At 38.8% G+C, this 27,402-nt stretch overlaps 1 long non-coding RNA gene across 4 annotated transcripts in view; it reads left to right on the forward strand.

The window, feature by feature from the left end:
• Positions 1-3,303: 3,303 nt before the first annotated feature.
• LOC132077124 (uncharacterized) overlaps positions 3,304-27,402 on the forward strand; it is a 36,977-nt gene continuing 12,878 nt past the window's right edge. The window contains exons 1-3 of one of the 4 annotated variants that reach the window (XR_009419001.1): positions 3,312-3,378; positions 25,956-26,003; positions 27,027-27,089. This is a non-coding gene — a long non-coding RNA (uncharacterized LOC132077124). Of the gene's footprint in view, positions 3,379-25,955; positions 26,004-27,026; positions 27,090-27,402 lie in introns of all 4 variants that reach the window. The other 3 variants (XR_009419003.1, XR_009419002.1, XR_009419004.1) reach the window with 3 other exon arrangements.

A 27,402-nucleotide genomic window follows, 5' to 3' on the forward strand; every position in this document is an offset into this window, starting at 1 on the left:
GTGTAAATTATGCAAAGAAAGGGAGTAATTTACTTTGGAATGAATGCAGCCCTGTGCTGTCATTGGCTCCAGGAAGGATGCTCATTTGTGCCCGTGTGTGCTGAGAAGGGTGAAGGCTGAGTTAAAGCAGATCAGGCCTGCTTTATTTTACACACTCCTGTTGTCTTACTGAAAATTCTGCCTGATCCTGCAGTCCATTTGTATTGTTTGGTTTCTAACTTGTACACATTTCTTTTGCTGCTCCCACCCACCGGAGCCACGTTCCTGGCTGCAGCTGCTGGCCAGTAGCAGTGCCTGACTCCTGGGAGCCAGGACCTGTTTTGCCAGCCCTCGCTTTGGTTGGGCTCATTTTAGGTAGCAAATTGTGCAGTGCAGGTTAAATGAATGGATATTACGTAGACTAGTGATACTTCATGGACTTAGAGAGAATCCTGCCCACCAGGCATCTCCCCATCTGCGTGTGGACAGCTGACAGCGGGTTTTAATCACTCCTAAACTGAAAGAGAAGAGGTCTGTGACCCTCTGCATTCCTTACAGAGTGTACAGGAGTGTGTCTCATGTTCTCATGTAGTTCCTTTGGTTGCAGGCTTCCTCCATGCTCTTCATACATGACCTATGGATATTCCCTCATATACTTATTCCATGGACTCCCTCTTCCTTCCCTTGGCAGCGGTGCTGATACTTGGCAGGACCTTTTCTTGCCCCTCTTATTATAAGTGAACTCCCAGTACATGAACAGATTCTTTTTTAACTAATTTACTATGTACAATTTTATCTTATTTGTTTTGTCTTTCTTCCAGCTGCGTCTTGAAAATGATTGACTGTAAAAGGCTTATTTAAAATTTTGAAGTTCCTTTTTAAAGCAACCTCTGGTTCAGCAGTGCATGATGCTATAGTACAACAATACTAAGTCTTTTCTTAATTCTTACATGTTTCTCTTCCTAGTTTCCTTGTGGACTAGGTAAAAAAAAACAATTGCCTCTACTACTTAATGCCTCACAACTCCAAGAAATCACTCCTTCACTGTAATTTTGAATCCCAGCCCAGCTGGTGGTTCTTAGATTTCAGGTTCAGGTTATGAGTTCAGTACTTTCAAATGAATCACTGAGAGCAGTACTTCTGTCTAAGAGTTGTCTTTTTTTTCCTGGAAGGTTTTCCTGGTTTTACGGATGCAGATCCTGAGAAAAGAACATTCTCCTAGAAGTACCAAATAAAAAGAAAAATATTAAAATTTTCAAATTTTCCCCCCTGTTTCTTTAAAGTGCTTGTTCTCTTCTGTTGTTCTATAGTGCAACAAAGATGTGTGGTATATGCTGCCTGTGCATGTAATTGGCCTATTGGTCTTGTTCTTACTTATTTTTGATTTCATCAAGATTTTAATTGAAACTTCAGTGTTTTTGTGAAGGCCTGTATTTTGAGGAGCACTTTTTACCTTTTTTAATGAGCAGTTAGTGGGGTAAAGATTTTCCTTTTTGTCTGCTGTCTGTGGACAGTTCTCTTCAGAAACAAGTTAATGGATAATGTCCCAGTGCTCACCAGGAAGTTTGGGTTTTAATAACCTGCCTGCTTATGAAAACATATTATCAACTCTGAAGACAGAAACAGTGAAAATGTTTAATGAATTGGGATACATTTTCAGCTTTGGTCATTAGCACACAGCCCTGATCTTCATCCTTAGTTTCTTACTGATGCTAGCTGAATTGATGAAGAAGGCTGTGGATTGATTAAATAGGATATAAAGGCAATCACGTAGTTTTTTTTTCTTTATATTTATTCCCAAAGGTGTTTGTTGAGGGCCATGCTGCTTCCTTCCACAGAGGCAGACAGAGGTTCTAAGGTGGTGGTTCCTTTGTTGAACTCTGAAGGGCAGAAATGCTCTTCTGGATAAACTGGCTGAGGATTGTTGCAATTTAATGTAGATAGTTAAACAGGAAACTACCAAGGGAGGCTTTTGAAAAAATCTCCCCTATATGATTACAAATTTAAAAAAGTCAAAATAAATATGGGAAGCATCATCATTTACTTCCAATATTTCACCGATAGTAGTATTCACATCTTAAAAAGATAAAAAATGCAGACAATAATTTTGCGGTCAGATCAATTACTTGCATTGAGTTGACTAAGAGTGAGTATGATTTCAGTGAAAAGTCTTAACTTTAAATTGTTCATATTGAAGCATATAAAGAAGCTTCTCTTTTTTGGATAATAGTGCACACTCTGAAACAAATTTGGCATACTAAAAATATTACTGGAAAGAGTTCACTCTTTTTAGACATATTTAAATGAATCACAGAGTAGTAGATATCTCACATTGGATGTGGAGATTTTGTTTAGTTTTTTTTCAAACCTTAACTTCCTGTGGAGAAAAAGGGTCCAACAAAGAAACAGTGAAAATAAAAACCAGCAGGAACATAAAAAGAAAATTTTGAAAAACTGTCAGCCATCTTCATTCACAAACAGTGAGCCCTGTGCCAGAGAGATTTGATACTCCTCATTTCTGGGAGAACAAACATGGAAAGGAAAGAAAAGACATGTCTGTAGTCTGTTCTGTCTTTCCAGATGGTTGTCACATCCCTACTCCAGAATGGTTACTGAGCTGCTCAGATGAGAACCCTTAACCTGTATTCCTCAAAAAGTGTCTCAATTGATTTAAATAATACTGTCACTATAAGTAGGATTTGTTTTCACTAAAACAGGTGGGGGCATAAAGAAACAGTTCTAGTTAACAGATTTCATATGAGCCCCAGCAATGGGGCAATGACAAGTTGCTGAGGATAGAAACCTTTTCAGCCTATAGAGCTGTGAGGGGAGGAGGATCTGTGTACGCAATTTAGTTGGTGACACTGAAAGGCAAATGATTGAGAAAGGATATGAGATGAGCCATATTAGACCCAAAAGCTCATCTAGCCCCGTTCTTGTCTTGGGTATCATCAGAAGTTGAAGAATGTAGCTATTACCCTCTGAAGTACTATTCTGAACACAAACACACTGTTCTAGCCCTGCTGGGCCAGAAGAGAGGTTTTTCTCCTTGGGATACCTTCACAATTTTTTCCTCAAGAATCCTGTCACAGAACTTGTTTAAACCTTTGCATCCACTGTAGCATTCTTATTCAAGGTGTTCCACTGTAGCTGGATAGAACATAAGAAAATAAAGATAGTGTAGAAAATAATCTTACCCCTAAGGAGCTGCAGCTGGGCCAATTAGCAAAGATTAGGAACAGGCCTGACTTTAACAGGCCACAGCTGTAACCAATGAGAAGAAGATGCTATAAAAGAGTGGGGGTGGCTGGGTGAGAAGGGAATTGGAGTTAGTTGGCTGCTTTGTGAAGAAGAAGGAGTCAGTGCTCTGAGGAGATGTCCATGAGAAACACCAAGAAGGTATGAAAGTTTTGTGATAAAGAGACAATAGTATGGAACCCTTGTGATAAGATGACAGTGTTCCACAGCTTGACTGTACATTACTGTGGTTAGAGTCTGAAATCTGTTTATGTTAGTTGATGCTTCTGAGCTCTTGTGTGGGAAGAAGCAGTGAATGGATCCTCTGTTACTGTTGCTATGCCACTTCCAATTTGATAGGTGTCTATCTTTTCCTCCCTATGGCACGTCTTCCATACTGGACCATGCCAACACATTTGATTGTTTCCTGTCCAGTAGTCGTTCTGCAGATTTTATTATCCTTGACATTCTTCTCCATGCCTTTTCTATTTGTATATCCATTTGAGAAATGGGATCAGAACCAGATAAAAGGGCTCTGTGGGTTTATGCACTGATGCAGTCATGCTCTCTGCTTTCACAGCGACTCCTAAAATTTAATTCACTGTTTTCTTGTCAACTGTTCTTTTAGCTGAGGCTTTCATTATCTGTTATGTTATCTGCATTACTTGTCTGGCTAGTTTGTTACCTACATTGGGCTATCGAGATCTTCCTCTTGGTGCTGTAATGAGCTTGGAAACCATCATTTTAAATGCATAGTCATAATTGTTGATTCCATATGTTTCCCTTTACATTTGCTTGCATTAAATTTCATTGATCAGTTTGTCATGCAGCAATTTGTCTCATAAAGTCCTTTTGCATGTATTCATAGGCAGCCCATGTCTTTGCTTTCTTTAGTCCAGTTTGCTCCAGGCTCTGGGTAAAGTATCTGAATCCCCAGCCTTACTTCTGGAACCCCTTTAAAAGCAGATTTCCTAAAAGCTCCTGCTGGATGATGCTAACTGATGCTGAGAGTGTTAAGTTCTGTGCAGCAGAGTGAAAAGAAGGTGTTGGAGTCAGGTTCCTGAAGGTGGAAAGCTGATGTACTTGTGTATTGTGCAGCTTTAGTAAGTGATAGAAGTTAAAACAGAGCTCTTGAATGTCTGTGCAGGGTGCTGAAGAATATTTTTCCCTGGTTGGCCTCCTCACCATATATGCAGTATTATTACTGTAACCGTGCTGTACTATATAAATGAATGACTTAGTGATTTACCCACTCTGCCATGACTATGTGACCAATATCCATTTCTTGTTAATTCTCAAACCTTTAAAATGGCAGTATCTTAAGCTCTGTATTCCAGAGCATTACCTGCTCTTTAGGCAAGAAAACCTGATGGGGTGTATGTTATTGGCCACTGGACCATGCCTTCATGTATCCATCAAGCTCAAGGCTGGTGGGAAGAGTCTGGGTCTTCATCCTGGGAAGAATGGGCTTCCAGGGTGGCTATAAAGTCCCAAAATTGCTTTCCTGGGTTGAAAATGAAAATTCAGTTTGTTTTACTTTATTACAATTTTTTCTAGATAAAGGAAAATAGTAAAAGGTGGGTAGAGTCATTCAAATGACAATCATTTCTCATCTGGGTTCTAGCCAATGGTTCAGGTGTTCAGACTGGTTATGCTGTGGTATGTTCTGCTATTGATACAGATGGTGCTGTGAAATTCTTTGTTTCCTTTTGATTTTGAGCCAGTTCCCCATCATGTTGGCTTACCTGGCAACTGAGTCATCTTGATCTTTTGTGACAGAAGAACTGTGGGAGAAAAAGCAATGGATAGAAGTGGTGTTTTAAAATGATCACCAGAGTAAAATTAAAGTTGCTGTTGTCTGTGACCTACCTGGTGTCCCAGTGCCTTCAGAGGCACAGTGGCATTTGACTGTACAGGTAGGATCTTCCACAGGAAGCTGCATCTTGGGGCTTAGGCTTCACTATGGATAATTTGAGGAATCTTGCTCTGAGGTGGTGAGAAAAAGGTACTTACACTTTGACTGAGGGAAAAGCCATTCTGTTGGTTTGACAATTCAACAGTGGGCTCTCACTGGGGAGGAAGAACTAGATCCTGTCTACTACTTCCAGTTAATTCTTTTTAAAAGAAAATGAAAGATCAAAACAGTCCAGCTGCCAATGAAATGAAACATAAGTAGTGATTTGTCTGACAGACTTCTAAATCTGTTCCCCTTGACATTTTATTTTGTCAGTGATTTAGCCCTGACAGACTTATGTCCCATACAGCTTTTCCAAGGGCTGGACTTTATTTACTCATTTAGCCTCTTTTTCTTAAAAGAGACACTGGAAACATAAATGCATTTGATATACATTGTTTGTAACAAACTGGAAAAGATCCAAGATGTCCAACTGCCAGAAAAAGTTTGCTGGAAGGGCAATGTTAGCCACAATGCCACACGTATTATCCCAAGGGAAGGTAAGTGGGAAAGGTTTGGAGCACAGTGACGAGCCAGAGAAAGAGACAAGGGTGGTCTTGGACGTGCAGCAGAGCATCCTTCACAGGAATTGCAGCTTAAGTCACTTTGCTGCTTGAAATCTTTGTTCAGAATTACATAATGCAATGTGATAGAATCATGCCTTCTGTATCACAGAGTCCCTGACTCTGCTTCCCAGTTGAGGAAGAAAAATCCCTTCCAAGGAAGTAGCTCTATCCTGTCCTGTGTTATAGGGAACTTTCTAAAGTTCTCCAAAAACTCTGCTTAAGCAGCTGCTTGGTTTATGGTATCAGTATATATATCTGGACGCCCAATTGCTCCTACACAGATTCTATACAGATGCTTATCCTGAAATTCTCCTGAGTCCCTGAGGACTGGATAAATCCTGCCTTAGATCAGAAGAATTCTTAATGTCCTTTTTTTGCTTCTGGAACAATGGAATCATTATCACTGCTGTAATGACTTCACACTTCTACAGCCAATGATGTAACATTTTAAACTTGGCTTGCAGAGCAATTGTTTTGCTCCTCTGAATTTTGTTTATTACTGACATATGGATACAAAAGGGTATAATTTAGTAGCTAGATCTAATCAGCACTTTGTATATAAAATGCATCAAAACCAGACATCAATAGCAGTCCATCTTAGTGTGTCTGCATTCCAGATCATTGTGTAGTGTAAGTTAACTGTTCCTTTCATTTCTCCTGGAGCCCAGCTGGTCTTGCTTAATTTCACACTATTTTATATTCTGTTTATTACTGAGGCCAACAAGTATTTTATTTTAGCTGTTTGTACATGTTAAACAAACATGGGATCTGGGTGGAATGTCTCTGGCAGAAACATGCTAATTCCTCATACCCTCAGAGTCCATTCCACACTTGAAGGAGTGGACTCAGCCAATTAAATTAGGCACCCAAACAGGAAAACCACAGACACACGATTACATGTTCAGCCAAAGCTAAATGGTGCAGCATGGAAAGTCGTGTTGTTGTTTAGCTTTTTCACAGTGAGGCCTGTGTGAACAGAGACAGTTGGCAAGGACTCTGTCAGAGCCTGCCCATGGGACACAGGAGAAAGGCAATTCCTGCTTCATGGAGCTGGCAGAATTGGTTTAGCTCTTCTTCATGAAAAGATTGTCGTAGGTATGCAGTAATAGAACAACACCACATTTCAGCTTCCAGGTAGTGTCTTTGGTGTCCAGAGACTAGAAAAGTCCTAAAGGATTTTTGGCTTCATTTTTTTGCAGACTTCTGCCCTGGTTGAGGTTACCAGGCCCTGAACACTATTCACAACATTCACGAATCACAGAGTTGCTGATGAGATATGGTGAGTCCCTGTCCCGTGCTGGCTGTCTGATGGCCTAGTGGTTAGGAAACATGCACAGGAAATACTCATTTGGGCATTTGTAGGAACATTTCAAATCTTGTCTGGTTATATTTAAAAAGAAAGGGTGCTGCTATAAAGCTGCATTTAAAATAAGAGGCCTACTGTTTTCATTGAAATGCTTGTGGTGCAGAAAATTCTGTGATGTAGCTCCAGGATAGCTGGAGATACCTTGTTTGGTCTATTCAGTTGCCTGAGCATCTTTCATTCAGAGAGATAGAGACTTAGATCCAGCCTGTATTCATGCATCTTCCTGGCCAGTTCTCATGATTCCTCCTGAGAGCCCTGTGCCAAACTGTTACTGCCAGCACTTCCCAAAGCACTCATTCTTCGCTGAGGAAAAATAACCAGTTTTGTTATGTACCACTTCCATGCTGGATGTCCAAAAATCAGGTGTACTAATGCACAACTTGCATTGCTTCATTTACATAGCCCTTGGCTACTAGGATGGTGTGTACCTTAGGAATCCTTGAGAGCGGTCAAAATCTGAATATAGGCTGCCAGGCCAGTGGGGAGTGACAGTGAATGACCATTGTGATTGTGGTCTGTCATGGTGAAACACAGCTCTGCTACTTTATTTAATAGAGTCCAAGCTACTTATTGTGTTCTGATGCTGCCATTGCCAGACTACAGCTGGAGTGTGTGGGCACTATGAACTGTGTCCTTTGTGGAGTGTGTTAGACTGTGAGCTGTGATGATTTTTTTTTTTATTTTTTTTTTTTTTACTTCTGAGGAAAGCTGTTTGGTCCTTTGGACCTTGTTCACTCCATGGGATGCTGCAGTGATTTAGGTTGGCTGCAGTAACCAAGCTAGCAGTACCTTCATTTAACTGGGAAGGAGCTTGTTACTGTCTTCCTTTAAAATTCTTCAGATCTGAAAATTATTTTCCAGCTCTTTGGTCCAGAATAGACGAGGCTTCTTGCTTTAGCCCATGCATCTAACAGTGGCTATTTCATTTTTTTGATTTATAAAAGAACTAAGCCAAGTTGCATGCAAACATATTTTTGCATGATGGATCTTTTTTCTGATGTTTTGATGGTATTGTAGGTATGGATTTCTAGTTTAGTATTGTTCCCTCAGTAAAAATTACTGGGGCATTGTATTTAGAGTGAAATAACAGTGATCAAAGGTGTGCAACTCCTGTTTTCTCTCTGAGCTGAAATTTTGTTAGTCTTTTCTCAGGCTGGTGGGAGGAAAAGGCCAAGGCATGGTTGTTTGCCTAATGAGGGCGGGATACAGCTGGGAGGAAGCTTGAAACTCCATCACAGAGTCTGCAAACAGTCTAGTCTCATCAAATAGATGCCCACTGTTTGCCAAAATTCAGTGAAATTGGGAGATAATGAGGATAATGAAATAAAGAAAAAGAGAACACTGTTGTTCTTTAATGCTGTGACCTTTTGTGAGATGTGTGGCTTGCACGGGTGTTTGTGTGAGTGCTGGCCCATGCTGATTTTACAGTGCTTAGCTGTGTGATGGCCGCTTACCAAAGCTGCGGAAGCGCCCTGTGGCCGCCCTCTCTCTGGGCTCGATAAGCTCCTGCAGTAACGCTGCAGTTAATAGTTTCTGGAAAAGCGGATATCTATCTGGATTTGAACGAGCGCATTTTGGGCTAAATATTGAAGTTACAGGTATGTTATACAAATCCTGGGTGTGCCAGCCAAGCCTGTAAAAAAAGCTCATTAGGATTAATCTCTAGCAGGGTGACTAATGCAAAGGGAATGAGGTACTTCCCTCCCTGAGTCAGCAGAGATTTGACACAGCTTTCAAAGGGGCTTCACTGGAATGCAGTCGATTGCTTTGTGCAGTAGGTATGCTCGTTTATTTAATTTGGAACTGCTTGCTTTAGACCAGAGAATACTATACAAAATTGGGAGAGACACATAGCCAGATATTCTATGAATAGATTTAAACCAACGTAACTCAGTTTGGAAGACATGAAGTACATAATTATCCAATGTACATTAAAAGCACTAAAGACAGCAGCATATGAAATCTATCTTACCTCCTGCTCTGCTCTTTGAGCTTTGCCAGATTTTTATGTTTGAAGAACCATATTTACAAGTGAGGTTTTGTTACATCCTATCTCAGTTTAATTTTCACAGTGACTTCCACGTGTAATATCAGGAAAATTAGTTGCAGCTCAAGATTACAAAATGTGGTATTTTAGGAAGGAGTAGCTAAAGAAGGCTCATTAGCAGTTCTCCAAAGCTTTCCTTAGGTGGTAGCTTACTGGTAACATTTGTGTAAGGCAACGGAATTTTTTTCCTTGTAAGTGCTGTAGTCAGCTAATAGCAGTCAGATTCTTTTGAGTGGTGCGTAATTGTTAGCCCCATAAAAAGAAAAATAAATTGCTCATTTTATCAATAAAGATATACAGAGCCAAATACCAACACAAAGAAAATTTCAGTATGATTTAAAATGCTTGCTTATGTTTCATTCCCAAGTAACCCACTATTTGTAATTTCAGACTGAGAACTTTATTTTGCCTCTACGTTTTCTTAATTTTCATCTGCAATACGTGTTTCATTGCGGATAATTTATCAGGCGCGGTGAGGATATTTGGAGATCCTTTCTAAAACACCTAATCGTTTTTCAAAGAAAGTTAACGGAAAGAGTAGATTTTCTTGATAATCCTTTCAAAATTAAAATACAACACAAAACCACTATGTTTAAGTGACATTAAGGGTCTCACTTAAACTAGCTAAAGCTGGGAAATTCGAAGTGAATAACTAACACTGTTGTAAACTGCCCTCATGTATTGCAGCTGACAGTGCGGAAGCAGAGGTTCAGAGAGCAGTTCAGATAATGATCTTAAGAGTCTGAATATTGCCTGTGCCTCAGCAGTCCCGCGAGCAGGATAGATGCCTTTCAAGATCATTCTTTCTCATGAAAGATACGGCATTTCCTTTCCATGGTCATACTGAACATGATTTTCCTCTGGCCAATTTATGCTTCATTCCCTGGTTAACAGCAAGGGCTAAGTAGCGCACAAGCAGTTTCCAACAGAGAAATCTGTAATATTACTCTTAGTTTTACTGAAGCCTGAAGAGTCCTAATCCTAGCCTCGCTTTCTCTCCAATCTTCACTAAAAAGAGACCCCAACTAGCCAGAAGTATCAGAAGAATCTGGATCCCCCCCCTGTTTTTGTTTGAGGTCCAGTTTCACCTTTTCTCCACTGCAAACAGTTCAGTATGCTGTATTCACACACTTCATTAGCTTCATATTGCCAGTATATCAGATAAGCATTTAGTTAGGCACAGCAGGACTTCTTAGGGAGAGAACCTATTGTAGAGCTTCCATGATTCATGGAATTTGTACATCATTTTAGGAGTTTATTAAAATTTTCCAAATATTCTGACATACCTAAGGAAGGGGAAGTATTACAGTGTCATAGTGCTCTTTCTTGAAGCTGAATGGCAGAATTTTGTGCAGAAAAGGGAAGTTAGTATTCTTGGTGCTTCTTTTCTAAATAAACTAAAGGTACAGTTAATTTGAGGCAGGAAAAACCTTTGCCTTTCAGCCACTAACTTTAATGTTAGCCCGTATTTTGCAGAATTCTTGCAAGTAGAACCTGCAGTGTTTGATTAATGTCAGAATTTCCTTTCAGTCTTTCTCTGAACACATTCCTTGAAAATTTGCTTAATTGTTTAAAGTTGCCCATACTTTACTGCCCGTACTAAATGATACAAGAAAACACAGCATCACATTGCATTACCAACAGGGCCAAAACAGAAAGTCACACTTTTATGCAGTTGTGTATTTTGTGAATCAGGGGTAATTGGAACATATTAACGATTTTCTTGACTCCTCCTTATTCTGCTCTGCCCCTGCTCCCCCTGCAACCATCCATATAAACTCTAAGGATATTTAACACATTTAAAGCTGTCCAGCTCTATGTAGCTCCTTGTAAAGTAATTCGGAATGATGATTCCTAGTGGGTGAGTCGTGCTCAGACATCAACTCACACATACACATAGCAGCGCGGAAAGCATGAACCTGTTAAGGATTTCACCTTTTAAGAAATGACAGAATAATTACAGGACAACATGTCCTTCATGAGTAAAAACAACTAAGCTAAAGTGCTTTCAAGGCTGGTGTGGCCTACTTCTCTTCTAGCAAGTTGCATAATCATAAATTGCTAAGGGATTGATTCATACACTGAGTGGTAACAGGAGTCTGTATAAAGGTGTATATAAATGTGTGGATAACACAGATGAAGGCTGAACTGAGTTCAGTTCTTCAGTACAGCTTGGCAACAGAACTGAGTTGATAGAGCCAAAACCTGGACTTCATATACAGATACAGAAAATGCAGAGGATAAACCATGTGTTACCTTAATGAAGGGTAAATAAGATGTTCCATTTTCAGACCTCTTCAGGAGGTGATTGTGATAGTTGGTAAATTGGCCTGAGGCAAAACTTAGGTGTAAGAAGTACTCAGTCCTAGAATTAATGTTCCTGGATTTCAAAAAGAAGGAAAAAAGGGGGGGGGGGGTCTGCCATCTAATTTTATCTGGATGTGGGTGAATAGACATAAAAATGTTGCCATTTGCATCATTTAAAAGAAAACATGCCTTAGTTAAAAATTAAAATGACCACAAACCAGAAATATCATCTTGCTTTTCAAGTTCTCACGTATCTATCACAGTGTCTTCCTGGTGAACCAGTTGTTAAACTTCTTTGTATGTTTTTATGACTTGAAATCATAAAAGTTAATTTCAGTTAATCTATATTAGTGGGATGTTGTTTCTTTGTCTGAACACTTTAACTGGACAGATTGCACATACACTACAGTATCACCAAATGCCAGGTGAATCTTGCAGAGCTATGAGCAAGGGTAACTCAGCCTCTGAAGGTTTTCCAGAGATTTAAGCTGCATGAAAAAAATTATACTTGTTGAAAATACCTACTCTTTACAGACAGGGATGCTTCTTTTTCCTGAGCATAGTTTTAGGGCCACAGTTTCAAAGGTCCACTTAATAGGCTTCTCCTTCTGTACAAAAAACCTTTGCCCCTTAATACACAATGGCACATTGGTTGATCTGGATAGGTAACATTTGCATGCATAGGCAGTAGATTCTGTCATTTATGCTTGTAGATAATAGAACTTGCATGCACAAGACTCATTTGGATTTGGCCTCAGAACAGATTGGGAGGACAGATATTTAAGATTTGAGGGATAGATGCACAGTAGGGGACTGCTGGGGTAAATGATGGTTGAGTCTGGAATATCGAAATGGGGATGCTAAGGAAAGAATGAAAACAGTGCTCATCTGTTTGAGTAGTACTGAAAGCAAAAGGAGTTTATACAAAGAGCAAGGCAAGAGTGATATCAAAGGTCACCTTTCATTGTGAAGAGAATTTGAAACATGAAATTTTCTTTTCTGAAATATGTTTTTGCCCTATGGTCTCTGTCCAGTGAAGGCCTTTAATCCATCTTTCATGAAATTTCAGCCAGAGCCTAGTGCTTCATGTCACTGATACCAAGTAATTTAACAGAGATTGTAGATATGTAAGGGTCAATCCTTCAACTCAGGTGAGATTTTTAGGCTCGCTGAAGTAATGTTAGTTTTGTGCTGGCTGATAAAATGTGCTTGGATGGTTAGATTCTTTCAAAATTACTATAATTGTAGAATATCCCTCTATTTGACTTTGGTCAGCCAAGACTAACGTTCTGGGTCTGAATTTCAGGGACGTCATTTACAATATAAGAGGAAGCTGGTATCCCGATCTAAATGTTTACATTTGAAATCCCAACGAAACAAAGCTTTGTGCCTACTCCAGGGCCATAACACAGGGGATGGTATAATCTGAAACCAGACTGTGAAAAGCCTATTACATTTTAATATCACAGTGGTCACTCAACCTAGCGCAGACTCACTCTTTGCTTAAATAAGATCTCACTGAAATAAATGAGTCATGCTGGAGTCAGTAGTATTTTTCTTGTGGCTCTGTTTTGGTGCACTGACTGTGTAATATCAAGGCCTCTGCAGCAATGCACTTAAACACAAGTGGGTGAAATATGGGGAGAGCAGGAGTCCTAATTTCAAATTTCTTGGGTTTGTCAGATTATGTTGTATTGTATCAGATTTTTCTGTGAAAGCTGAGGCCACAGGAGTCCCATTACACTTTCTGGGCAAGATCCTCAGATGATGTAAATTGGTTCAGTGCTGCTAGACTAAGTGGAACAGTGTTGAATTCAGTGGCTCAGGATTTAGCCCAGTAGGTCTGAGATAGCTATAAAACCTCACTCTGTGCTTGGAAAGTCATACCCTATAAATGCTTCCACAGTGCAGTTTTTTATAGTGTCTATAGGAAGCTCACTTTGTCTCTGTGACTTAAAAACACTAACTAGGCAAGGTCAAATTTCTGTTGTTCTCACACTATAACTGTTAATACTAATAAGTGAAGGTTTAAGTGTACTGTCTCTTAGTGGTTTTGATCTTTTTTTATTCTGAGTTTGTCGCTCTGAGCTATTTGTATCTTGGGCCATTTTATAAGTACACAAACATAAAGAGAATATTGCTAGCAGGGACTGGCTTGGTGTCCTGCGTAGTAGAGTATCCTTCTGACAATGCCTGTGTTTACTTGCACAAAAGTACCAGGTATATAAATAGCATGCAGGTGCAGTTAGTCTACCCTAAGTTTCCTCAAGCACTCACATTCCTTTTTCACATGGTAACTAATGAAATGACATTTTTGGAAGAAAGTGTTATGTCTCATTGTGTTAGCTGTTTCAGGGTCTAGCCTGAACTCCATCGCATTCACTGAGTGTGCTCCTGCTTTGGCATTAAGAGCTGAGGTGGCAGTCATTTGAAAGTATTTTGCAACAATTACCTTATAAGTAGATTTGCTTCTGCAAAGGGAAGGAGATTGTATTAAGTGAGCTACAGAAGCAGGCATTTATGTGCTTCTGTGTTAGTATACAGCAGCCCTTATTTTGTAAACACAAAGATAATATAAGATAATCCATTTCTTCAGTTGCACAAACAGTTCAAAAGAGATTTGTAATGAAATGGCTTCTAGCAATCTTTAATATTTCATGGTCATTTTTTGGGATGGTGGGGGGAAACCCCCAGCTTGACTCCCCTGTTTATCTTTTTCACTTGAGAGGCTTCAGGCTCTGGTTCTGATTTCAGTGTGTATTAGGCTGTGGGTAGGTTGGGCCTTGAGTGTCTTCAGAAACGAAGGAGAACAATAGAAGCTTCACACTGTGTTGTGCTTCAGCTCCAGTGAGTAATGCTAAATTGCTTGCTTTGTCACAACCACATGCTTCCCTTCATGATCCTAATGGGTCCCTGCAGATCCAGTGGGGATCACAACGCTGGCTGCATACATTTTTTAAGATTGTTTCAAGATATCATGGAATACATCCAGAACCCAGATTGATGTTTTCTTTGGGGCCCCAGAGCATGGAATTTTCAATTACTAAAAATAGCAATAGGAAAAACAGCTTAATCTTTTAGAGAAATGTTTGGGGAATGAGGGTTAGGACAACTTGTTTCAGAGCATCATTTCCCTCAAGGATAAAATTTATATCATTATACTAAAATTATAAAAAAAGTTGTCTATCTGTGTTCTTGTCTTCAGACAGTGGGCACATTGTACCCTTAAGTGGACATTGCTGTTTCTAACTCATATTTTTCTTAGCCCTTTCACTTCATACACTAATCTTTACCTACCTTGTAAAGTTTGTTTGGGTGTTTGGTGCCACTTTCAGAGGTGGCATGTAGTTGGATTTCCTTGCACGTGCTCGGACATAATGAACCCAAATTATGGCTAGTAGGATTTGTAGGCATATTGTGATCTGGGAAAGAATCTAAGGCAGTAAGTGTAAGGCTGTCCAGAAGGGATCACACTTGAATGCAGTGAATACTGAGGGCATGCTCTAATCTAACTGTGACTCCAAGACTCTGCTGAACTTTTAAGTTAATTAGGGTCACAATGACCACTAGATTTTTATATCTCTTTTCTCTTGAAGCTCAAATATTTGTCTTGGGACACCTTTTCATATTGACTTGCTCATCCACACTTTAAATTACACAGTTTGTAGCAATAATTAGATTTTTATATTACTGAAAATGGATTTGTGTGCCAGAACACTCAAGAATATCAGACAAAATGAATTTTTTAAATGAGGCAACAACTGAAGAAGTGGAAGTAGCCCTAGTGACCTAGTAATATGTATCCACATCTCTAAAAGTTTTTTGATAACTTGGAAAATTCAAACTGCAACTGAAAAGCACTGTGTATCCCCAGGCAGGCTTAATTTGCATGATCAGCACTTACTCAGCAGAGTACCATGAGTATGTGAGACCTTGGTGTATTAAATGGGTCACATTTAACTGTCCTTGAACAATTCCTCCTATGTATTAAACATAAACAAGCTTTTTGTCATATTCAGCATCACTGTTCTTTTTTCTCCACACTTTCTTTGATACAGAATAATTTTTCTATAGGAAATTTTAGAGACACACAGTCTATATGTTATGCCACTTTCCTCCCATAGTCTTGCTTAAAAAGTCTGCACTTCTCTCATTTTGTGTTCCTTGTTTTTTGGTTTTTTTTTTTTTTTTTCCAACAGCTGGAGAATTCCATCTGAGCAAAAATTTAAATTAAAGTTGGTTTTTATAGTTGAGAATTGTTGGGCAAATTGCAGTCTGTCTTAGTTTTCCAAATAGCCTTTAGAGACAGACTGTTCTTTTCTTGTCATATAAATCCACTGAGCATGGGTCAAGGTGTCTGTTGGTAACTGGAAAGAAGAGGCAAGACACTACTGGACTTCACAAGCTGTGGAAGGAAATGGGTAGCAGTGTTCAAATGTAAATAAAGATGGCAGGAAAATGGTTTTTTCCTTTTTCACAATAAAACCCAAACAAGTTCTTCTTTAACACCCTTTGGTGTTTCCCTATGATTTATTAAATAAAAGACTACTTCTTTGTTACAGGAGATACCTTTCTGTTCATTAAATATTTTTTTAATGGTATCCAGTAAACCTTTCTCAAAGGTTGTGAGTGGTTTTACACCCTGAACAGTTTTGAAAAGAACTCCATGAAGTCACTGTCTGCTATGCCAAAATGTAAATCCTGCATTCAGTGAAGATAAAGAAGAGAATGGGGGAAAAACCCTTTTAAGTTGCATTACACAAAGAAAGCTTTAAAAAGCATTGGTTTTAAGCATGCTACTAGCTTTGATGTAATTAGCTTGATGTTAAAACTGTGGTACACTAATGTCTGAATGAAAGGTACTATAATTAAATTATACATTCTATTTGCAGTGCTTTTCTATTTCACAGATTTGTAAGTTTAGACTCCTGCATGTACAAAAAGTCTCTGTTTAGATCACCCATTTTCCAAATTCTATGCCAAGCTGGATGTCCTAATGGAGCACTATTTTATGTAAAATATGGGGTGACATGTCAGCAAAAAAATCAGGTTTGTTCAGGATTATTTTAAATTTGGCCCACTCAGTGTGAAAATCTAAACACATTAGAAGATTCAACCCTAGGGGAAATGAGCAGTCCTTATATATACAGGACCTAATGAGCCCTGAAGGTAAAAATTTGAATTACGTTGTCTAAGTTTTAAATAACTTCTTTTAGAAAAATCTTCATTATTTCAATTTTAATTTTTTTTATAACAGAGGCCTTAGCACTATTCTCATTCTTCAATAGAGGGTTCATAGGACACTTTTACTGACAAATTGCCTTTAAGGACTTTTTTGAATATTACCTTCGCAGTGTTCTTAAATTTGACTGTCTTAAAATAGTCAAATAAGGTGGATAACTCCCTTCAATGTGTTTTCAATTGTAGATCATGGCACTTTCATCCAACAATTTTGTAGAGATAACTTTTAATTACAGTAATAAGAACCACATGGGCAATGATTGATGCAAACCTGATGTGTTCTCTTACTTTATTAATCTTTTTAATTTGAGACAAAAGAAAGCTTTATCTTTTGAGAAGAAGAGATGTGATATTCTGTTGTACTTTTGTAACTTAAAACAATTTGATTGCTTACCAGAAGTTTTTTGCTTGGATGCAAATGGCAAGAGGAATTTGCACATTTTCTCTTCCAGTTTGCTTACCTTCAACACTGTGTGCTGCCCCATATGGCACCAGACTGCTGAGAGTATGGAACTCTTCCCTTAGTTTTACTTCAATTCTACAAATTTCTTATAAGCAGAGTTTACAAACTCAATTAGAGAGCAAGAAAATGAGAGGCAGTTAAACACACCATACGTCAGGGCAGTTGATTGCCAAAGGCTAGCTTGAGTGAGATGTTAAGACCTATGAGATATCTTGTTCTTTAACTCTTTAGCTTTAGGAGCTGAGACATCTTAACGTCTCTTAGGTCCACTGTGGCTATGGTTTCAAACAGCTGTAGTTTAAAATGGCACACAAACAAGATGATGTTGATTCAGGTGCTAATGCAGGTCTTTGAAAGAGACACTGTAAATATTTTACCTGAACTGGTTTAAAGGATTCACTTCCCTTGAGTATGCTGAAGGTTAGATTTAGTTCCTTCTCTGGCTTGAGATACTTCAAAAACTTATGGGTAAAGTTTAGTTTGCACATGTTTGCCTAGAGTTTTTTGTGATGAAAGTACTCGGAGTAACACTAATGGATGTGGTGGAAAAATAGCACAGTGGCTTTTCCTATTTACTATTGTTCAAATTTTTTCATATTATGTAATGCCAATAGTGTTCCAAGTGAGTTACTAACAGGTAAAGGCAGGGTTTCTGCTCTAGAAGGTTCATATTCTAACTAAAAATATGACATCTCAGGGCTTTACAGAGAGGCATGAACAACCTATTGTGCATATAGGATGTCAAAAGCAAAGCCAGCCTGTGATACCTGTATTCTGTGGTTCAGATAAAAACCCTGTAAATTAACCTATATCAGCACACTTCACAAAATGTTCTGTAAAGTAACAATGAAAGAACAGCACATGCTTTTGGAGACCTGAAGTTCTGTAAGCTTCCTGCACTGCTTCAGCAATAGCATATAAATAGCCCAGATTCCATCCAGCGCTGTGGCTTGGTAGTCTGTGCTCACACGTTGGGATGCTGACTTTGAGCCTGATCCAAATGCCTTTGAAGTCAGTGGAAGACTTTCAACTTCAGTGAGTGAACTGCAGAGGTGTTTTGTGGTGCTTTCTTGTGCCAGCCAATTTAGAAATGTCAGTGGGAACAGGGAAGAGGAGAAGTTCAGTTTCCTGTACCAACTCAAAGGTAAAAGGAATTGGTTTTTTAATTGTTATTATTTTTAAAGAACATTTGCCAAAATATGTTTGTGCCTGTCGCCACATAAAATGGACTGGGTTTGTAATAGATGATGATAATAGAGAGAGAATGGCAGTTTGTTAAATTCACTGTGAATCTTTATTTGTGTGGTAGAAGTGGATGCACAGCTCACTGTTTATATAAATGCTAAGTTAGATATGGTCTGTTTTAAAGGCATTCCAGACAACTTTTAAGAGGACCTACTAGCACTCAGTGCCAGTCAAACTGTGTCCTTGCCTGCAAATTAGTTCCATGTGATTGCTTAAGTCGTGATACTTGGACCACAGAATTGGGAAAGTTAGGCCTTAAAAAATATATATTAGGCTTGCATTACACACACTAAGAAAACTGTTTTAGCCAAGCCCATTGATTCATCCTGGGTCTGGAGACACAGTAACTCTAGAATCCCCCTGTAATGTAGCAAGGGTGGCAGGAGGGAATTGAAGTGCTCAGGAAGCTTACATTTGTTTCAAGCTGTCACACTCAGTGTGAGGATGTCTGGTGAAAGCATGGAAGAAGTATTGCATTTTGGGATTCCTAGAAAGGTGCCCTGGCCTATATTCCTACACACATTTGTCATATCTAAATTATTGAGCAATTGAGTTTAGTAATAATGACCGTGAATTAACCATTTGTCAAAGAGAAGGAATATTTACTTTAACCCTCAGGCTGCCACACATGCCTTTGTGTTGCACACAGCATTCCTTTGATTGCCAGAGTGGAAGTGTGGCAGTAGACCAAAAGTAAACATGGAGAGATAGGGATACATTCCCTTACGTTTTCTGAGAAATAATTATAATTTTGCTCATTTGTTTCAGCCAAACTTTAGCAATATCAGAATTCTTTCTGCAGATTGATTTGATTTTGAAAAAGAGTGACTGCTTCATGCTGCAGTACATTTCAGCTTTGGATCTTTTAAAATTATCTTTGATGTTACCTGAAAAGACATGTCCATTGCATAGAAGACTTAAAACTGAAAACTATTGGATTTTCTACTTAAATTGCCCTCCATATTCCACTTCAATTCATCTTCTAAATGAGACTGTGTATATCTTTAAAAATATTGTACTACTGTATCTTCAGAGTTCAGAGTAGTTCAGAGGCCATTTGCCAAACTTACTTCCTTGCTGTGTACTGTGTAAAAAAACAGATTGAATTCTCAACATCCAGCCCAAAGTTTATAAAGAAATAAATGTAACAACTAATTTAGAAAGTTAGCAGGTTATCTGGTAACATCTGTGTGGTGGAATTATTTGGTTTGGTTTTCCCTCCTTGGATTGAGCTGGTTTCTGAGATCTGTTCTTCCAGACATTACTAGTCTCTATTAGTTTTTCTGTAAGTACTAGTTAAAAATACAATGACAGTCCCATTTATTCCATTTTGAGAACTGACTGGATCATATTATATGAATGTAACTATTTGGCCTATTTTAAAAATTATATGTAATTATTTGAGGCAAGATTTTCAACCAAACCTATCCATTTGTTTGCTGAGACTTTGAAACAACTTTCATGAAGGCTTGTAGTAGCCTAGGAAATGGATGCCTGTAGAATGTTGGAAAATGCAACTTGTCCCTGGATAAGTGAAGTTTGAGGGTGGGCTTTTGGGGTTTTTGTTTTTTTGGTTTGGTTTTTTTTGGAGGGGTTTGTTTTTGTTTATTCCTTTTATAAAATTGCTGCTTTCCCTGCTGCCTTTCTCCTTTTAAGTATTTTCTGATGATTTTAAGTTCTCCTAACTGATCCACTTCAACCTTATAACTTGTAGAAACATACATATGGAAAACATCAAGATACTTAATGACTTTCATGATTTCTTTGGGATAGGAAGAGGGAGCAGGGGAAGCAAAGGTCATTGGTCGCACAGTGAACTCATTGGTACAACTGAAGTGATCAGTCTACTCACCTGTCTCTCGCAGTAGCTGCCTCCTTTCTGCTTGGGAGTTAACAGCTGATGGTACTGAGGTGAAAGCTTCCTCATCCCTTGCCATGTGCTGTAAAAAGCTGAGCAGCTAAATGGCTGCTGATAGTTTTACCAAATTGAACTTTTGTAGATCTCCAGCTCCATGCATCATCTTTGTAAGAATCACCTTCTGTCTGTTTGGAGCAGTTTCATGGCCATTGTGCACAGTCTGGACTGATGATCGAAGGCCAGGCAGCTACCAATACCTTGTAGTACTTTCTTGTACCATAATGAAAGATTGTAAATGTGCTGTCATCTGCGTTTTGCAGTCTTCTCAGTGGCTATCTAGAACTACCCTCAGGCTGAGATCAGACTTTCTCCATTTCCCCTTTGTAAGGCTGCATTGCTTCTAATATCTGAAAAAAATTCTGAAATGGAAAGAAATACAGGCAAAGAGAAATGGAACTTTTCAGTATCAGCTGAAGTAATCATATGGTATAAAGTATGTTTTCCAAAGATTTCTCCTATTTGTTTCATGAAGAGTCACATTCTGTGGGTGGTTAATTTGAGCCACACTGTGTCTTATATTTCAACAATAGTTTGTGTTTATATGCAAGTATGTACCTTTGTCCTGCAAAATATTGTACAATGCCATCTTTAAACAGTCTTTATCTTGCAGTTCTAGCTTCCCCCTGCCTCCCTTGAAACGTAGGTGGTCACCCAAAGTAAATAGAATTCCTTCTACTCCCTCCACATCTGCTATGTGTTATCTGGCACTCACCTCTGACCCTGATATTCATCATAAGAATAAGAATTGCATCCTATTCAGCTGCTTGTGTGCACTTTAACTCCAGTGATCACTGACTGTTGAAATAGTATGTGCTGGGAGGAGAAATTGCTGAGACATCATCAGGGTTCAGACTGGACTTTCTGTTTTCTTGTGCACTTTTGGATAATTAAACAGAAGTCTAGGGATAAGCAGGTCAGCATAATACACCAGGGAAAAAAGCTTGGTATAATTCAGGATTGTAGTGGCTGGTGAATGTGACCAAACAAGTTCAATGCTAACTCTTAGTGAGGAGGACTTCTGAGTTCTGTTTGTAAGCTGCTGGATCAAATTATATTGTGCATTTGCATAGAGAGACAGTATCCTCTATGGAAGCAGTAAGTTTAAATGTATGTCTGTGATGCAAACAGTTAGTGATCCTCTTCCTTTCATTTAATAACACCACCCTCCATGACCTGGTGGTATCATTCAGGGAACAAAGTAAATTTTTTTTGTGAGTAACAGTTTTAAAATCTGGTCTTATATGTGAGGATCTGTATGTTAGGATGAACAAAGATCTTTCCTCTGCCACCCCACTAAATAGAAACCATCTGAAATTTTCCTTTTTTCACAAGGATGGACAGAATTATTTTTTGGACACTGTGGAGGAAGAAATAAAACTGCCAATTTGCTTGCCAAGGATGAATCAATTAAAGTTTTGGGAAATTTACCAATTCTTTGATTACTGAAGACTTTTTGCTACTTGCTCTCTTCTTTCATGGCAAAGGTGTGAAGGAGGAACCCTTTGCTGGCCCCTAATCTTCACACTCATATCTTCAACTGAATTATGATGATAGTCATAGAGCAGTGGGAGCTAAATGTGAATTTGGACTGTGAAATAAACTGCAAAATCTTAAGGGCTTTTAGCTGTCAACTTTATCTCCCTCTCTCCATCCACCCACCCCATCCACAATCCTTTTGATTTTCAGAGAAAGGATTTGGGAACCAATAGTTTTATGTGACCAGTGTGGTTTATCAACTGCCACTCCTGCTCTTTTGGTGCTACAAGCCTCAACACTGCTTACAGAAAAACAAAGCCAAGACCTCCTTGTACCCACACTTCGAGGTGATCTCTGTCAGTCCAGCAAAAGCAGTTCTTGCATGTGCACTTCCAGTCAGAAGGCCATCATGTGATTACTAGCACCTAGTAGTGCTCAGTTATGCATACCAATTATCAGGATGTGGATAGATTTCTTTCCTTTTAAATTGTTTATGCTTCTTCACTTGCCAAGTTTGTTTCCTTGAGCATGTCTGTTTTTATATTTAGCAAAATTAACAAGGGATGAAATAGGTGCTGAGGATGTTAATTATGTAATTATATGAGCAAAGACATACTGTGTAATGGACAGGGAAGAAAAATAACAAAGACCTTACATGAGGAAATTAAATCTCATGTTAGGTTTTTGATTAAGGTTCTGATTTTTACTGTGTTGCCAGTGGCCACTGGTGACCTCAAATGTGAAGGTGAAGAGTTTTATTTCTTGTTTGCATTTATTTAAGTGTGCACATGTGCATCTGCTATATAGTCACATTAGTGGGTGGGTGGAAGGGGGAACTTATCAGCAGATTAAAATATGGGAGGCAGGATTCTCATCCAGGAAATCATCTGTTTGAAAGAGACTGTAAAATGAAATGAAAAGGATCGTATGAACCTTAGTGGTACCTAAGTGGTTTCAGTTTGCGTGTTGTTAGAAATCATGCAGCGTCCTTTGGTGCCCTTTTCATCTTGATCGTCTTAATAAAGAAGACCAGTTAGTTTGAAAGGTAGTTCTCAATTGGAATTGACTTCTGATCACCCTATCACTTCACAATCCTTTATACATCAGGAACACTTGAAAGTATATGAACATGTTTGTGGGGGTTTTTCTTTTCCTCCGGAGAGATTCAATTATTTATGCTAGAATTATTGTGAGTTATTTTTATAATTGAATCAAAACTGTGTAGGCTGATACAGCCCCAAGTCACTGTTGTGATCTGAAAAATCCTCAAAATAGCTGAGTAGAATAACTTTGTCACTTGTTTGTCATACCAGTTATGACAATGGGTCATTCCATGGATGTCTAAAATGATCTTTAGCCACATTTTATGAAGCCAGAACTGTAATCCAATAACAATTTTCTGGCTAAGTGCTTCTCAGTTGCCACTGGGGACTATCTGCATCATTGTTGATGCTCTTAAAATGAGTTTAAGTTAAAAGGACACAAATTTCATATATCTTTCCTTATTTTCTTGAGAGTAATCTAAGAAAATAATACTTTAAATAATTGCATTCTGGTTCCTGAGGGATATCAGCATAATTGCATTGAGGATACCTTTATTTTTATGCATTTATTTATTAACAAAGAACTACATTCCATCTGTAAACCAAATGATTGGTCCAGTGGCACAAAACAATAAAGTAATGTAACCTCTGGTTCATTAAATTGGAATATAGGGATTGAATTACTAATTTGTGTTGGTTTGAATTTCTTGCTATAAATTTTACGATTCTAAGATGTAAGGGAAAAATATATCTCATGATGTAGGCTACCTGTAGTTCCAGTCAGGAAAATTTATATCAGACTCATGGATGGTGAAGACTGGCATGGTTCATCTAGTACTTTGGTGGGCACTTCACAGAAGGCACAGCTGAAAAAAAACCAAAACAAACCAAGAAAGCACAAACTCTTATTTAAACTGAAAATATTCTGTAGGGGTCACTTTTAAATATGGATCGTGTGAAATGCTGGTTTCTGAAACTCTGCAACATGAAGGTCGTATAGCAAAAGAAATGAACAATGAGAGAGATGCTTCATAAACCTTTAGTGGTTTCATTTCATTTCTGTGTTGTCTCTCCTGCAATCCACTCTAGTGTTTTATTCACTGTAATCTTGAATTCAAAACTTTTGTACAAATTTCAATCTGCTATTAAGTTTGCTCTATTCTGATCATTTCAGTTTGATTTCTGTGTTTAACAGTCTCTGGAGCTGTTTGTAGAAGCAAATGTAAAATCCATATAAGACAATATGTTCTCTTCAGTGTTATGCTGACTGGATTCCTACTGGGACCTAATCCTCTGTTATCACAGGTTGAAGTGTGAACTGGCTCTTATTTCAACCTGCACGGCCACAGACAAGTCACTTTCTGTGAACAGTGTCTGCCTCAGTGTTGTACTTCTTCAAAAGTTGTGTTCATTTCCTTCCTGAGTAACACAAAGTATTTCACAAAGGCTGCCCTCAGATTTTTGGGGGCAATATTAGCTAAGCTTTCCCTTTCTTACAAAGAATGGGTAATCTAAGCCACCTGTATGGCAATCTGTCATGAATATTTAGGAACTGAAAATTGATTCAATGAATTTGAGATGATGTGATGTTTCCAGAATTTTGGCAGTAAAGCCACGCTTACTGTGAGCTTTAACTGCCTCCCCCCTTCTCCACCCTGGGTTTTTGTTTGGAAACCAGATAGGCACAGCAGGGTGCTTGTCTCTATTCTGTACCAAATCTCACTTTTTACTGGGTTTTGAGGAAGCCACAACAGGAAGTAGTTGAATACATCTATGAAATAGCACGTGACTTGCTTGTTTCACAGTGGTTTCCAGGTGCAAGATGCCATTATGATGGGGCAGTTTGCCTGCTGGAAGTCTGGGCTTTCTCTGCAAAAAACTTACCAGTTATTTGGTTACTCATTAACGCACTGTGAACCACCATTAATTTTGATACACAAAACAAAAGATCAAGGTTCTTCCAGCTTAAAATTTGCACTTGCTTGATGGTAGAGATTTCAGTCTCTTCTGACCACAAGGAGGGCCTGCTCCTCTCCACCCTGGTGTCAGGTGAAGGCTATGAGCCCTCAGGCAGGTCAGCAACAATTGCTGCTCTCAGGTCAGAGCAAGGCCAGCTTGGATCAGGTTCCTCAGTGCTGGTCCTGTCAAGTTTTGAGCATCTCCAGTGGCAGGGATTACACAGTGTCTCTGCCCTATATGTTAGTTTTTTACTGTCCTGATGATTTTTTTCCCACTTTAACAATATTTTATTGTAAAATTCCTTCTTGCAGCTTGGTGTTGATTATTTCCCATCCTGTCACTGGTGCACCTCTTTAGAAGAGATTGGCACTCTGTCTCTCTCTTTCTTTCTCTCTCTCTCTGCCTCCCTCCCTCCCCCTCTCTCCTACTTCAGACTGTTTGAGACCAGCTGAAGTTGCCCTTTGCTGAATCTTCTCTGTCTTGCAGAGCTTCAGAATTTTCAAGGAATAGTGTTCTGCCTTTCATAGTTGGACCTTTATTGAACTTCATTTGAACTTGATTGATAAACAAATTCTTATACTCTTGTGTAAGAATAAGGTTTTCTATTTCAGAGTCTGAAATGTGGGCACATTTGGGGTCTGTAAAGTGTATAATCTGGATTTGATAATCATGCTATTGAAAGCTGGTTTATGAAGGACAGGTATTTGCAGGTCATACTTTTGCTACAAAGACTCATATCACTTTGTGTGCATTATGTCACTGAAACTGTGTGTTTCCCTTGAGGCAATGGCTGAACACCATGAACCTTGATTGTTTCCAAGGGCTCAGGGAGACCCAGGCATCCTGAGCCCTAGTCTATGCTGATTGTCCGTAATGCACTTGAAGCTTATCTTTCTATACTTCATTGATTCACAGTATATAAGCATTTGCATAATATGAAAAATCCAAATGGAAGAAATGTGCCAATTATCAAATATGAAATAGATTTCAGGATGCTCAGGCATTCACTTTTCATTATAGATGTGTCCTTGCTATTCTTGAATTCTGTCCGGAGGATGATACTAGAAAGTTTATGTGTACTTGGCTGGAAAAGATATGATTTAAATAAGTCTAATTACTAACTATCTGTTTTGTTTGTGTGGGTTTTTTTCTAGAGTTCTTGAACAGGAGGTGATCTGACAAAAAGCATATTTGCACCACAGGTAAGTGACACAACTGATTATATGCATTTTTTTGACAGTAGTTATTGAACTGAAATTGGTAGTCAGTTAGGAGATCTGTGGGCATTTGCTGTCCCTGAAACTGCCTCTGTTCTCTCTAATTTCCCTATGGGCTGTGTGTACAGTGTGAGATCTGTGGGGACTCTGGAGGAGATGGGGTGTTGGCCTCCTAAATGCTGTCATAGGCTGCATGCCAGTATATCTGATCTGTTCACACTTCCAGGAATTTAAACCAAGTCCTCTTTTGATCCTTACATGGCATTGCATGATGGGTTTCAGGGCATCAGAATTGTTACTTAGACAACGGGATTTGGTATCAAAATACAGGAGAAGTAAAGATAAAGTAAGATAGCTAGGGAAGAAAAAGTGAAAGTATGGAAAGGACATTGCAAATATTAATTTAAATTTTGGGGAGATTGCTTTCTAGATTGAGTAGCCAGCACTAGGGTAGGAAGGAGATGCAAGAAGTTGGGCTTGATATACACATAAGAACCATTCTTAACAACTTCAAAGAACAAGTGGTTTCTGCCTTAGCACACCTAAACCAGATTGTTTCAGCACACTGAAAAAAGGTTGCATCCTCTTTCATGTTGCAAGTAACATAATGTTTGGGATTTTTTTTTTTTTTACCCCTTTAACAGTAAATGCTGTTCCACGCACCTGTTTTATAAAGTCTGGTTGTAGGGCACTGGATGTCCGTTTTTCTGTGTTGGTGTTGGGGGAGCTGCAGTTCTAGTTTTAGCTCCAGCCCCTTATAAACCATATGAGCCAAATGTTGTTCCGCACAAAACCAGCCATTGCTTTGGTACTTTTAAAGCAAATTAAACAAGTGGAAGTAAAGCAGACAATAGTTTTTTCTGAGTCACGTTTTTAGAAATGCATTTGATGGCCTCACTGTTATAGTAAAGACCAGCAGCCCTGTGGTTCTATCATTTTTATTAAATGGCATTGCTTTAGACTAACTGGCAGTAGGCTTTTTTCTACTCACCAACCTGTTTCATTCAGATAACTCCTCAGTCATCAAAGGCTCCTTCTTTGGTTGCACCACAATCATTGTGACAGTTCCAGGTAAGAGTATTTGGCAGGGATAGCTTAAGGGTTCATTCTTTTCAGAATGTTTACTTTACCTGACATATCTTTCCTGGGTGCCACAGTGATTAGTAATCTGTATATTATTTAAGGGAAGCTAAGGAATAATATTCTTCCCTAGAAGAGTATTCTTCCCTAGAAACAGATAGAGTGTATAATAAAAATCATAAATAGCAAAACCCTCTCAGTACTGAAGATGTGCTAGGAGAGATGCTTGCACAGCAAGCAAAAGACTGTGTAGAACAGTATGAGCATGTGTATTCTAGATAGGGCAGAGAATATTGACTGTCAT

The sequence above is a fragment of the Ammospiza nelsoni genome, chromosome 9, assembly GCF_027579445.1.
Source record: "Ammospiza nelsoni isolate bAmmNel1 chromosome 9, bAmmNel1.pri, whole genome shotgun sequence".
In the NCBI taxonomy this organism is placed as follows: Eukaryota; Metazoa; Chordata; class Aves; order Passeriformes; family Passerellidae; genus Ammospiza; species Ammospiza nelsoni.